General features: G+C 35.3%; 1 long non-coding RNA gene across 1 annotated transcript in view; it reads left to right on the top strand.

Moving 5' to 3' along the window:
- The first annotated feature begins 14,683 nt into the window (after positions 1-14,683).
- LOC117116289 overlaps positions 14,684-15,439 on the top strand; it is a 25,704-nt gene continuing 24,948 nt past the window's right edge. The window contains exon 1 of the long non-coding RNA XR_004446720.1: positions 14,684-14,841. This is a non-coding gene — a long non-coding RNA (uncharacterized LOC117116289). The remainder of the gene's footprint in view (positions 14,842-15,439) is intronic.

The raw sequence follows: 15,439 nt of genomic DNA on the forward strand, positions 1-15,439 counted from the left end.
CCTGGGATTTATGGATTTAAGACGAATTTAAGATGATTTTAGATAAATCCAACCCTGAGCTGTAGCCGTTATAAACCCGAACATATTAACTTTTTCGTTATCGTGTATAGTGAAAAATTGATTAATCTAACGAATATTCATTGGGTTGTTATCAAGTTAGACTTTAACTGATAGACGGTTATATTGGGTTTCTATCAGAGCACGAGTACAAACCCTATAGTAGAAGGAGTCAATTAGAAATTGTACAGCATAATCAACTCCAAACTCCCTGTTTTGCTTTAATGTGCTGCAAAAAAGTAACTGTCTTCAGAGTTGACTATAACCATCACATAGCGTAAGACAGCAAAATGATTTATGACATACTGTACCATGTTCAATTTGTATTGTAATTTGCGTAAAAAAAAATCACGCTTAGGCCTATGTGTTATAATTATTGTAGGCCTATTAGGCATATGTATAACGTGGGCTGATGTATATTTACATATTTTAGAAGTATTCATTTTGAGTGATCACAATAAAGAGTTTCATTCATTCATTATTCTTTATTTCAGAATTTACATCCATAGTTAAACATCGTCAACTTAACTAATAATAATATAAATACAAGGGAAAAATAAACCCCACATGATCCTTAGAAATTAAGGATTAACATAAAGTTCCATCTTTTTGAGAGACTAGAACTTTCAAAAAATCCATTTACAGAACGAACTAAAGGGTTCACACTTGGGAGAAAATCACTTTAAAAAGCTAAAGATTAATTTTCTCATAAATTCTTGGAAAGATAATAAATTATTATTAACAATAGTACATTAGCACTACAGTATCTCGGTTGGCGTAACAGTTTTCTTAAAATATTGTTATAACATACTCTCAGTGTGTTCATAGATGAAAGCCTATACATAGACCAGAGCGTAGCACAATAAAAACTCATACAGAAAGAACGAAATAATATACATTTGACTTCATCACTGCACTTGCTAAATTTTCTACAGGTTACATTACCACGTATACTCAGTGATCTAACTTGTCTTTTGATATCAAGCTCATCATTGAGGTCACAGCATATTATGTGACCAAGATATGATACGGATTCAACATATTTGAGGTTTTTGTTATTGAGATATGTTTTTGGCGTACTACAAGACTTCATACTTTTAGGAATAAACCTCATACACACTGATTTCTTGTCATTGTATGTAATATCATGCCCATTGGCGTAAATTTTACATAGTTGCACAAGATGCTGTAACCCGTCCATCGACGGAGCCAACAAAACCATGTCATCGGCGTAACTTAAATGATTGAATTTCATTTCAGCATATTCACATCCATATCTAGAGTTACTAAGAATAATATTAAGGTCATTCATATAGATATTATATAGGAAAGGAGACAAGACTCCACCTTGCCTCACTCCATTTGAAATTTTAAACACTCTGGAGGTATTAAGACCCCATCGGACTGAGAACCTCTGCTTATCATACCATTCGCTTATGATTCTAACAACAAATAAAGGAACGTTTTTCTTAATCAATTGTCAAAAAGTGACCAATGGTTCACATGGTCAAAAGCTTTACTCGAATCTAAGAAACAAGTATAAACTGGGCTACCATGCCGTTGATAATATTCCATAATTTGTTTAAGAACAAAAACGCACGTCTCAGTGGAGTGATTGGGCTTTAAAGCAAACTGATGATAGTCAGTTTCAAGATTATCTTTACAGAAATTGACCAGTATGAGCTCGAACAGTTTGGACAACACAGAGGCTAATGCAATTGGACGATAGTTATTTGTTGACATGACGTCACCTAACTTATTCTTTACAATCGGAATAAGGACAACTTCAACAAAGTCATTGTATTGCCATTGGCAGTCAGTTTGTATTGGCTAACATAACAAGCTTTAAAATTTTAACACTGTGTTCAAAGGGCTCTGAATACGTCCCTGGCTGGTTCTGCTTGCATCACGTTATAGATGTCACTAATCCTATCAGTACTACAACTAAAGCCTATATAGCTAGGCCTACTTTACTGCTAATCCGAGGGAGCCTAGCCCAGCGGCAGCGCAGCAGGGGGTAGGCCTACAGCAGTTAGGCCAGCTGGGCCCTAGGGCCTAGGGCCTAGATCGTTGGAAAAGACGACTGAAGCAAACGGTTAAGCAAGCCAAAGACTTTACTAACTTCCATTCCTCAATATTAAAATCCTTCCATTGCTGAACACTGTCTAAAAATTTCTTCCAGCTTATCTCTGTAGGCCTAACCTTTTCGTCTGCAGTTGGCACAACATTTTAACAGGAGCAATGAGTATCAATGATAGCCGCGGAGGGCGTGAAAAGGTTGTTGTTTGTTGTTACTTTGCAATTCGCGACGTCATCAACGAGTATCCAAGCGCATTCAATCGCGTAACATGATTGGTCTATTTGTAAATATGACGTCATTTTTTCCTAATTTGCATAATTGTTTTTTCCCAACATTTTTGTCCATTTTAAAAAAAGTGCGTAAGTTATGGAGATGGTAACAATCAAAAATCGATTATAAATTTAATCCTACATTTTTAGACAAAAAAATAAACCCTCTTGGCCCACGGCCCATTTTTAACACTATGACCATGCGTAATATTAACCTGCATAGTATATATACGAAGAATTTTTTCTATTAGGATCAGAGTTGACTAACTGGTACTTGGTGTGGTACTAGGTTTATCGCATTTATGGCTTAGGGACCGCGGTTTACCTCCCTCCGTTTAGTCAGGCTGGATCAGGAGTAGTAAACTCGGCGATCGTGGGTTCGATTCCCCCACGGGGCAAGATTTTTTTTATTTATTTTTATTTTATTTTTTTTTTAAGGTCGTGGGTTCGATTCCCACACGAGCCAGGTTTTTTTTTTTTTTTCCAGAATTGAGGAAATAGTACCTCTAGATGGTCGAAAATGACACTTTTATATAGTAAAATTCATCGTCATTACATCACATTATATAGTCAAAATCAAGCGCAAACAAATTTTTCATAATTTATCAGGGATCTATTTAATATCCAAACAACTTAGGCCTAACTATAGCTTACTAAGCTTTAACTATGCTATAATAATTGTGATCAACAAATCACAACTTACTTTTTCGCCTTTAGCACAATTTTCTTCACTTTTTAATATTACTAATATTATTATCTATTATCACCATCGTCATCATCATCATTGTCATCATCATAATTATTATTATTAACTAGTAGTGCTGTAGTATTAAATCAAAACTTTATAGAGCTTCCAAAACGATAAAAACCAAAACTGAACCATACAATATCACATTTCTGTATCTGAAAGAACTGGCCTGGGACTTACACTGTTTTAAAAATCACGCTTGGGCCTATGTGTTATTATAGTAGGCATATGTATAACATGTGCTGATGCATATTTACATAGATTAGAAGTATTTATTTTGAGTGATCTCCTTGCAAAGAATTTGTATTGGCTAGCAAGAAAAAGTTTTAAAATGTTGTGTACAAAGGAGGGGGGAGCCGCGGCTCCCACGGCTCCCCCTGTATACGTCCCTGCTCTCTGGGCCCCCTCGATTCCATATTCCTTATTTCTTTCCTTATTGCTTTTTGTTGCTAGGCTGTAGCTCAATTTTTATTGATATTGTGATGTACCTTAGGTTTGTTGGGCTTTTAGCACACATTCTGCAATATATGCCACGGGGTGTATCAAGGGGGTGTGCACACACCCAACAAAAAAACCCCACTGAAAATGTCTGAAGCAAAAAATTATGCTCTAGTATAAAAAAAAAAATGCTAGTTCTCCTCAATTTATCAACTAGCCGCCCCTCCCCCACATCAGCCCTACATTTCAAGACTCTAAAATACACAACTAGTAGTAGTACAGTGTTAAATAAGGGATAGGAAAATTATGAGGAGTGTAAAATAATGACACAATAAACTTATATTGTTATGTGAGAATGATATTGTATATATATTATTTGTATAAATTATGTGGCACTAACTGATTAGTTGATGCAATGCATTCATGTTCACTATAATAGTGGAAATTTGATTCATTATATGTTTCGCAATTAATGAATTTTACTGTTTAATCTACAGCTTTTTAAACCATATAATCCTTCCTACACAATATTATTTATTAGTAATGCTTATCACTGTTATCGTAGTAGTGTTGCTGGGTTAATTAGCTAAGTTCTGTATTAGTCAGAAGCTTTGTGTAAGATGCAAGATATAACAAATTATAATTGATTACTTTTCGTAAACGGCCTCTCAGCTTTTCGGAAACTCGCGTTGAGGAAGCAGTGAATGATACTAGAGTAAAATAACTTGTATGCGATTCACATCCAATAAAAAACTGTCTGTCACATAGTTTGTCGGCAACCGACACTATTTCATGAGGCTGTGACGAATCATTTTTAAACAAACATTGCTCTAACTGCCACTGAAGGTCACCAGGCTGGCGATGGTCTGACAAGCACGCATACGACGAAAAATCTGCCAACACAATCTGCACCAGAGTTTGAAAGAGGTTTTTTTTTTTTCAATATTCAAGAACATTGGGCTACAGTGTATATAAAATACAAGTCTCCCTCCAATTAAAAACCACTTTTGAGACCAGGGTTTCCATGGTTTTTAGCAGCTTTGGTCTCTAATTAGAATAATAAAGATAAAAGACATTTGTGAATTTGGGACCACAGAAAAGTGGTCTTTAATTGGAGTGGTCTTTAATTGGAGGGAGACCTGTATGTGAAGACTCTGAAAACCGATTAAAAGGCAACCATCCAACTACAGTCAACTAATTTTCTGAGCTAATTATGTTTATATTATTATGAATTTTATTTTGTTTTTCTGAATAAATAAATTTAAATGAAAACTAATTATTTCAAAATGTGTATAAATTAACTTTTGCAGGTTTAATAAAAGCAGATAACTATCATCTAACAGTGCTTCCACTATCTACCACAGAAATGTGTTAAAAAAGTAACCATGAGAAGCCAACAGAAAAGTATGTTACATTAAAAAGGCCTACTTTTGTTTTTCTGTGATTAGAAAATATTAGTGCCCTCACATGATATGAATTTTCATGTGCCAATATAAACTATGTATGAGCTTGGTGTGCGAAAGATCAATCATCCCACCTAACTAATTAAAATGATGAAAATTCAAAATGGATGAGTCAACGTTTATTATGTAATGATAAATACGAGAGACTGCTTAGTGTGCAGGTTGATTCTAGTACTTGTTAGAGTGATATTCTTAAAGTGGCCTTTTTACGACTGACGTCATGGTTCATTTGGACACGCATTCATCAATCATAGATGAACAGCTATTCAGTCTTGATTGATAATGGGGCAGCGCGTAGCCACGTGGCCATGTACGCGCGCGCACTGAAAATAGTAGTGGCATATCTAGGGAAAGGGAGAGCACTCAACTTCCCCGCCCTCCCCCGCCCCCACCAAAAAAAAAGCTTCCCCCTTTGCCCAATGAATACTCTATCTCCTTTTTGCGAGCTAGTTCCCCCTCGCTTAATCATCAAGCTCCCCGCAATTCCCCACTTCACCTTCACCCCCACCTTCATCTACCCCCTCATTTCAATTCTCCTAGATACGCCACTGACAAATAGCACGTCAGTTTGTAAGGATAACTTTAATTAAAATAACCTTTCATTCTGAGAAACGTCTGGATATTCAGATTAATATTTCTCCACATCAGCATATACCGTACTGTATTCTGCATTTTCTATATTACATTTAATTATTTATTTATTTATTCAACTATATGTTAAGCATGGCCCACTTAGACAAATCAATGACAAAACAGTATAAAAGTAACAAAAAAAGCACAAAGTGATATGAAAAACAAATATATACATGGAGGTAGTAGGGAGAGGTGAAAAGGAAGCAGGGAAGCTAAAACCCGCAATTGAGAATGAAATTTGAGTTTCAGTAAATAATTGGAAAAAGCTGGTGTTTTTAATGGAAACGGGAAGATTATTTATACTTCACGAATATATTTGATTATAAAAGTGACTTAATTTTTGGAAGCAACACATTCTACGGTAGAATTACCTTTTTTAACCTGGTTGGGATCAATAGTTATGTGTTGTACTGGTAGTTCCACATTTACAGTGAAATTAATAGGTGCTTATTTAGGTATACGTCCATTTTACACCAAAAAAAATCTCCCTCGAATAACGCCTTCCTCAAAACCCATTCTCGAATAAATACGGTACTTCACAAATCCCTCGCTGTAAAGGTAGATCCACTGTTGTTCTTTGACAGTTTCATTTGGATGGAAATTGGAGTAAATGAGTTCTGTCGACAAGAATTGCGTTAGTACAGTGAATGCTACATAGTATTCATTGGTAATCAATACATCAGTCCTGATAAGATTTTCAAGACACGTTCCCTTCCCAGAGCTATGGTAATTAATTAATCTTGGAGTGCACTTGCTATTCATAAACCGTTGACAAATTCTGGTTATTTTGTAATTAGGCGTGATTAGTAAAAATGTGTTAGGGTTGTTTCTGAATGTGTGGGCCTAGGCCCGGTGGTAATAATAAAAATATATGATAATAGGAGATAATAATTTACCCGACTATAATAATAATAATAATAATAATAATAATAATAATAATAATAATAATAATATAGGACTATATGGTTATATGGTAATATAATATTACAATAATAACATTACCTTAATAGTAAAAGTAATATTAGTTAGTTTTCGAAACCTTGCGAAAAATGATAACGAATATGGTTACGTCATCAAATTTGTAGACAGACCCTTCTCCCTACAGGAGCATATCTGTCACAACGTAGCATATTGTCAAGAATGTTTTAGGCACGTATGACGATAATGGTAATGACGTATTCATATTCGTTATTGTAAGTTTTCGCAAGCCCCTTAAGAGAAATAGGAACAATTATAATAATAATAATTATAATGGACTATAATAATAATAATAATAATAATAATAATAATAATAATAATAATAATAATAATAATAATAATAATAATTAATAAAAATATTAATAGTAGTAATGACTGAACTAATGTGAGTAGAATTTTGCTTGTTAATCTTTTTTTTTTTCCGTCTTTCAAACGCTACCGTACTGGATGAACATTTTACAGTACAACAATTTATAAAAACATTCAAAATACAATATGTCCCAAAAAAAAATACAAAACACAAGACAAACACCAATATTTAGGGGGGAAGACATAAAAAAAAATCGCATTAAGAAATCTCATTAACATGATTCAAATATGAATAAAATAAGGTCAATATTCAACATCAAAAAATATAATTTAAATCACTAATTTAGAATAAAAAGCAATAAGGGATCAATAAGAGAACATAAAAAATGTACATCTAGGCCTATCAAGGGGGAAAAATGATAGAACACCAACCAAAATTATTGAAAAATGCCCATTTAAAAAAAATACATCCAAAATTGTTATTTAATAATTTTAATTACAAAAAAACGTAAATTAAGAAAAGATAATAATCATTATAATTAGCCATGAACACCTAAGCTATTGCCATTAATGTTATAGCCATTGAGAAAAAAGATGAAATTGCAACAGTAAAATCATAGATTCGATTCGTAACTTCACCATTGGTGAAAAATAGTAATGAATTAGCAAATGAATTTCTTGGCTCTTTTACTTTTAAGTTTTGGCAGAACAAATTGTCTAGCATTTCCTTAGGTTATATTTATGAGCAGGGGTTGGGATTAGAAAGATTATTTATACCTAATCGGTGTTCGCTCTTCTTGATTTTGTCAAAACAACGTTTACAGAGATGTAACAACCGGTCCTTAAGTGGACAGAGTCCAAGTGAAAGAAGTGCATTATCAGACGGCGTTCCTGGGAGGATGCATTTTACAGCCCTCTTTTGAATTGTTTCAATTATTTTTTGTTGCTTAAGTGTGGTTCCAGTAAACCATAAGGGCAGGCATATTCAGGGACTGGTCTAATAACACTGCAATAATAGTGACGCAAGACCACTTCTTCCTAAATGTTTTTAAAAATAGATTCTTGTATTACATTTGGATGCAATAGAGTGAATTTGGCCATCACACCTTAAATCATCCTGAATAACACCAAGCAATTTTGCTTGACTAACAATGGCAATGTCAGCACCATTTATCTGGAGAGCAGGTTGTGAGGCCTACACGTTTACATCTTACTAGCGATTCCTGCGTTTTCTTTTCATTTACCTTCATTCTATTGTTGTAGACCAGCTACAAATTTCTTCGCAAACCGACATAAAAGTGCTCAGGCATTTGCTAATCTGAATTCCGACACAGTCTCAGACACAATATTTCGTCTAAGTAGTTTAACTTTCAGGTACCGGTAATTGATGAGGATAATGAAAAGAATTGGCCCAAGCCAGGACTGCGGAGGCACACCTCCCTTTGGAGCATTAATAGATAACATTAATAGGCCTATTTATCTATTATTGCTTTCTCAATTGGTTTACTTGTAAGTGAACACACATTTATCCCCCCCCCCAAATAATAATAATAATAATAATAATAACAATAACATAACAATAACAATAACAATAATAATAATAATGTTGTCTGTACAGCGCGTGTGTCATTTTACTGTGTGCGAGCATGTGAGAGTACAGTATATGACAAATGTCTCTCTTGATTGTGAACGCACAATAATTCTTCTTGGCTTCTTGGTGTTGTAATTTGAGGATTTTGTATCAAATCAATTCACAACGACTGATTGCAAAACTGGTCAGAGCACGTGATAACTCAATTTATGAATTCAGACAGAATCCCAAGTGCTTTGAATTATTAATTACTTTTTCTTCCGATGTCGATACATGATGCCTGCCATCATAAATTGCTTTTATATTTTAATTTTAGCTGCTCTATTGCCGCCAAACGAAGGTGTTAGAAAAAGTGTCGCATGGGATTATATGAATCAATGTGAATTAAACGTTCAAAGCGCCAAGGCCTATGAAACAGACAAACCAATGAAATAGATAGTGGGTAGAGGTCCTGAATGAGGGTTAGAATTAGGGACGCAGAAGCCTAGCCCAGAGTGTTATGGAATTTTTTGTTGAGACGCTCTTTTAGGCAGGGGCGACGCTAGCGGGGGTCCAGGGGGCAAAGGATCCCGTCGGGGACCGCTGGACCCCCGCTTGGACCCCCCCAGTCGGGGAATTTCCAGCGAGTTCGTCGGGGAAAAATCAAATCCTGGGCGCCGTAATTATCCTTTTTAAATAAATAATCCCATATATGCCTATGTATATTAATATATATAATTAATTTATTATCTTTTAATATACTATGTATATTAATATATATAATTAATTTATTATCTTTTAATTTAAAAAAATCCCCGACAGACCTAATTTTTTACCCGACCGGGGAGGGGCGTGGACCCCCTTGTCGGGGAGCTTGGACCCCTCGTCGGGGAATTCCTGGCGCCGCCCCTGCTTTTATGACAATACAGCCCTGGAAGTAGAGGCTACAACTTCAACAAAATGATATGGTATCATTAAGCCCATTCATTATTAGCCTACTCACGAAAAGAGCCGCCTTCTGCGCTTTCGCGAATAACATATTCAGTATATATGTTTGTAAAGCCTAGTAGACCAAATAAATGCCATACATAGGCCTATAACAATATTACACTATAATTGAATATTGCTACGTCTTAACTATAATTTTAGAAATACTTTAGAAAGACTAATTTTATTAGATAGCCCATATGCTTACTGTTGAATGTATTAAATGAATATCAAAGTTGTTAACCGAGAGTCTGGCCAAGTGTATAATAGATCAATAATAGGCATAATTTTAAAAACAATTGCGGCGTATCTATCATGATCATTACATTTATAATGCTTAATCATGTCCAGTATTTATAGCTTTTATATAGCCTGCTTCTCATACCAGTGTGGAAGATATTTGCCATTATACCTCATAATATGCTTGGAGTATTGATTAAAACATTTGTTTACATTATGAATCTCTCGCTCTACATTAAGCGTTAGTGTCTGAGGCCTTTATTGTGTAATATTTAAAAAAGTAAGTTCACATTTACGTTAAAATTTGAGAGAGCATGTGAGAGATGTGATGGTACATTTAATACCGTAGACAACCATTAGGTGGACCCATTACAACTTTTCCCAAAAAAAGAAATGACAGCGGTTAAATTCTCCCAGGAACCTCCTCACGTATTTGCTCCCCTCTAATTAAAACAACAAGTAACGATATTGTCATTTGAATTCGATTTCTCTATTCCTTGCTAAAAGTCTTGTTCTCTGTGCCCGGAACCCACCCTCTCCCATTTGCGTAGTTGCACCCCTCAAAACAAATATTGTCTGATGAAATTCAGTCATATATAGGCCTAAGCCGAACATGTTCTCCAGACTTCCCCTCCCCATTTATCGATTCTGTCGCGATTGATTGATTCATACTCAGAAACTCACAGCAGGTGAACCGATACAGACACGCAGTCAATCATTCGCCCCATGGGGATCACAATCAGTATACCGTACTATTTTTATAACACCACAACATGCTATGATATAATAATATTGTTTTTCTTGTTGTAAAAACCAAACAAACAAACCACATCATTTATTTAAATAACCTGCATGTAAGACATAGGCCTTCCATATATAATATACACCTCAAAGTATGTTTTCGATTTTCTACTTCTTATATTTTGTAAGGACGATAATGATGTGTCACTGTTGCAAAAATATATATCCAATAAATTTGATTTGATTGATAGACATAAAATTAACTTTGAAAGAACGTTGATGAGCAACAACATAGGCCTAATGAACATAGGCCTAGATGTATTTATTAATACTAATATTAAACGAACGTGGGATGTAATATATATGATCTGTGTGAATACAGTGGCCGTGTCGATTTTGATTCATACAATATTAGCCGTTTTCTACTTTCTCATGTGGGTCAGATCATGGAGAAAGAAATAAATCTTTCTTCATAGTCAGATGCACAAAAATATCCTCACATATGGCGAAAACAAAGCAACGAGCAGACAAGAAATATAAGACCTATTATTAGTATTATTTCGTTCGTTTGTATGAACGAACATGAATATTAGACAAGAAAAAAGACGATATATCATCAATGGAACCTTAACAGTACGGGAATACATACGTCCACAGAACTTACAATATTATTCAAAGCATTTTCTGGCTTTTATTTTAATGTTTTGCGTCGTCGACATTGAAAGTTATCATTTTGCGTAAGTAGGCCTGCTGATTGAATTTTGAGCTAGTCTACGTGTATTCGTCTTGTCTATCCAATTAGTGAACTAGAACTTTTTTACTCAACTTTCAGTTGACAAAAGAATCAACATAGATATAATATTGCTAATGTCTTTTTTTTTTTATAGTTCCATTCTTTACGAACACACTAGAGGATAGCCTAGATGTTAAAGAGAAGATTAACATTTATTCAATGTAATTTATTGATCAAAAATGGGGCTGTATTTGAAAAGTCTATGGAAGACTTGATTCTAACATTACAGTATGATGTAGTTTTCTCTGATGCTCGTAGACTTACTATTAGAAATGTTGGTTGCATCTTTGATAGGCCTATGCCTATACCACCTCCATTGATTGCTTATTTCTTGGTTGTCTGTTGCTAATTGTGAAAATTGTCACTGCAACGCCGATATCATCATAATGGATGGAAATCTAAAGTGAAAAACAGCCCTTAAAACAGATCGTAATATTATACAGCGGAGAATTTATGGGTCCGGGCCCGCCCCCCCCCCCCCCCCCCCCCGTTTGGAAAAAAAAAAAGGAAAGAAAAAGAAAAAAATGGAACGCCCAAAGTGCCTCAGAGGTTATTTTCGGCGTCTAGAATACCTGATTTTCGCGGGGGAATTCCCCCAGACCCTTAGGGTAGCGTTATCTCGATCGGCCCAACTTTCGGCTCCCCTTTCTCCCCCTCTCTTCTTTCGGACATCTCGGATCCGTCCCTGTTATGCCTGCATTAAAGCCTGACCAACATAATCACCAACAAATATCTTTGTTATGTGTAACGACTTTGCCGCTGATTTTTTCCGTGGCTGATGTTTTTGCCTGTAGCCTGGCCGGGTCCCCTTGCAGTCTGTTAATTCCAGCTTGGACTCACTTAACTTTAGTGTGCATTAGTCAATGTGCAATATGCGCTATATAAATATAACATTATTATTATTTATTATATGCATCTGGCACAAGTGTACGCATCTGGCGTCAGACTCACGCATTCAGGCCCAATCTCAAGCTCTTTATGTAAAATCTCATACAAGAGAGCAACTTGACAGCGTGATTCCATCACAACTTGTCAATCATTACCATCGTCATCGTTATCGTTTTCGTCATTCTCATCGTTTTATTTCATACATTTTCTTGTTACTTAAATGGAATAGGAGGTAGGACTTCCTGGCCACTGTAAAATCAACTTCATTCAAGCAGTGCGCACCTCCTTCCCCCACCATGACCTTATCACAAAAAAATGGATAGACTCCTGAGTATTTAGTATATAAGATCTGTCATTTATCTAACTTACTAAATAGGCCTACTTCTGTCTCTTATACACATCTAGATGTGTATAAGAGACACCAAAATATTAGGTATTGGCAATCAAAATAACGTTAACTGGACTTAAAAATAACATTAACCTTGTCGTGTCTTTAGACGACGTGGGTCCGGTCCAGCTTGTCCGACGGGCGGGTGATGACCCCTTCGATTTAAATTTACTCGTACTTCCATTCCTTACTTACAGAAGATCTATCTTTATACAGTACATTAATTGACATTATTTTCGTAAACTAAAAAATGACAATAGACATAAGAATTTGTGGCATTTAAAGTTGCAGTATCCCTTTTCGATAACAATTCTGTAATGTCAGCTTTTTGAAAATACCCAATCTGTTTTTTATGCTCTCGGTTGCAAGATAGAGCTGTCACCAAAGACAGCGGAACCAGATGCATCTATCAATTATAGAATTATCCATAAGCGACTCAGTAACAATATCAAAAGAGATGAAAAACGTGGGCTGCCTGCCGCCTAAAGATACGACGCACCATGTGGCCTTGTCATTTGCAAAGTCAAAAAATATTCACATGGCTGATGATTCATGTTGTTGTAGATACAACAGTGGCGGCGCCAGCGTCTGAAATTTGGGGGAGGGGGATGGGGAAAGCGCATTTTCAGTTCGTCTACTTGCGTTTCACGTTGCGGCCGAAAACTGTTCATAATTTCACGGTAATTTTGCGATTAGTATCTGAATAGTTTGAAACCCTTTAGAATAAAGGTTATAAACAAAAAAGTTTATACCAGCTTATTAACATTTAAAATATGTAGAATGACGTCATATTTTAATATGCACATTTTTAATAGGCCTAGGTCTACGGTATATGGCCTTTGCTTGGACAAATTCTGAAGAGAATCCAAGTACGAAAGTGACCGGCAAGGAGCCGGTCGCTTTAATACTCTTTGCAAAAGTATAGTAAAGTAAAAAGTAAAAAAAAAAAAAAAACCCCAAAAAACAAAAAACAAAACTCAATGTCTCTTCCGCTAATGCGGGAAAAGTCAATAAAAACAACAGTTACATACAATACAATAAAAGTATACAGTAGGCCCAGAACAGTAACAGCAGTAACAACAACAAAAACAACAAGCAACAACAATAGCAATAACAAATAACATAAAAAGACATGCTAAAAAATAACGAAGTAGCAATTAATAATACAATAAAACTAACAATAAACAAAAAATAACAATAAAAATAACAATGCCACGTCCACCCTTATATGCACAGACTGTGAATACTGGCTTTTGTATTAACCTTTTTACACATAGTCTCAGTTATTGTTTAGTTTTCCACCAATCAGCAGCAAGTCTCACTATTCAAACATATAAGTATTTCCCTGCTTGGAATTTTCTGCAGATATTCTCACGATGATTGAAGCAACCTAATCGAACATCGAGACATTCTCAACCAACAACAGTTCTTTTCAGGACTATCTACGTGGTGTACCGCAAGCATTTAATACCAATAATAATAATAATAATTGTTATTTTATAGAAAATAAACGACATGCTTTCTTTTGGATAATAAAAACCTGAATGAGATTTAATACTGTCCTCGTTCTCGCAAGGGAACCGTTGTGGGTTACAATAGTTCATACTGTGCAACGTTAAGCTCTGAACATTTGCTTCTGCCAACATTCCAGTAACTGAATTGGCGAACGTAATACAAATAAACAAACATTATTGTGCTTTGATGACGCAATAACATTTTGCTCGATGATTAACTCACAGAACATGTGAAAAAAAGTCGATTAATTGACATCGATTTTCATTACAGTCAAGAGTATCATCGAAAACTTCTCGTTTTTCCTTTCAGATTGGTCCATTGAAACTTTAAAACGGAATTCAGCTGTCATTGTAAATCTCTAGCGGAATTACAACGTCGCATTTAATAAAATATATCTGTGGATAATATATATAAATTTCCGGTAGATTTAAGAATATAAACGGAGGAATCATAGAAAGTTTGATAAATCGCCACAGATCATGTAATATATTTATGAAAACCCCGCTCTGTATAATCGAACCTTCCATGTTGGTACTGGGAGTAAACAATCTCTTGACGTCTGGAGCATTGAAACGAGATAGTGGAAGTATAGAAGTCAGGGTTAGATCGGTCTCTCAGTGGAGGCGCGGGCAATCCGTCGTATTGAATGAAAGAGTATTCTTTTGTTGTTTATTTCAGAGAAATCTGTATTTTACTCAGTACGATAGTGGATTTGACATTAATTAATACGGCCATTAATACAAAGTAAGTATCGTAGCATTTTAAGCATTATTGTGTATTAATTATTCAGTAGGCCTGCATCATCAATCAGGGTCTTGGTTCCATCCCCGGTTCCATCACACACGAGTCTTCAAACTTACTCGCTGGTCTTGGATAGCCTGCTGGCTGTCATAAAGTCCCATTCTTTCTATCCAACCTCCATCATGCTCTATCCATGGATATGCTGCGATTACGTAAGTTATCTTTATTTATAAAGCAAATTTCTTCGTTATGCACCCACATGTTTGTTGTAGCCCAAAACCAAGGGTGGCGCCAGGATTTGCCAGACGGGGGGTGGGGACGAAAGCAAAGTTGGCGTAGTAGAGCTTCAATTCAAAGGCTTCGAAAGTGGTCCAGGGGCCAAAGCCCCCGAAAATTTGACAATTTAGGGGTAGCAATATTCATTCACTTTCCTTACAATATATATATATATATATAGTATAGATATATACAGTATATACTGTTTATATATTTTTAATAAAAAAAAATATTGATGCGGGAATAAAAAGAAAATTTTTTTTGCCGCATCAATTATTTCAACAGCGTAAAAATAACAATGCATTTTTGTGACTTCAAATACATT

This window comes from Anneissia japonica, unplaced genomic scaffold (assembly GCF_011630105.1).
Source record: "Anneissia japonica isolate Jap-2015-1 unplaced genomic scaffold, ASM1163010v1 scaffold287602_len1038180_cov171, whole genome shotgun sequence".
Taxonomy (NCBI): domain Eukaryota; kingdom Metazoa; phylum Echinodermata; class Crinoidea; order Comatulida; family Comatulidae; genus Anneissia; species Anneissia japonica.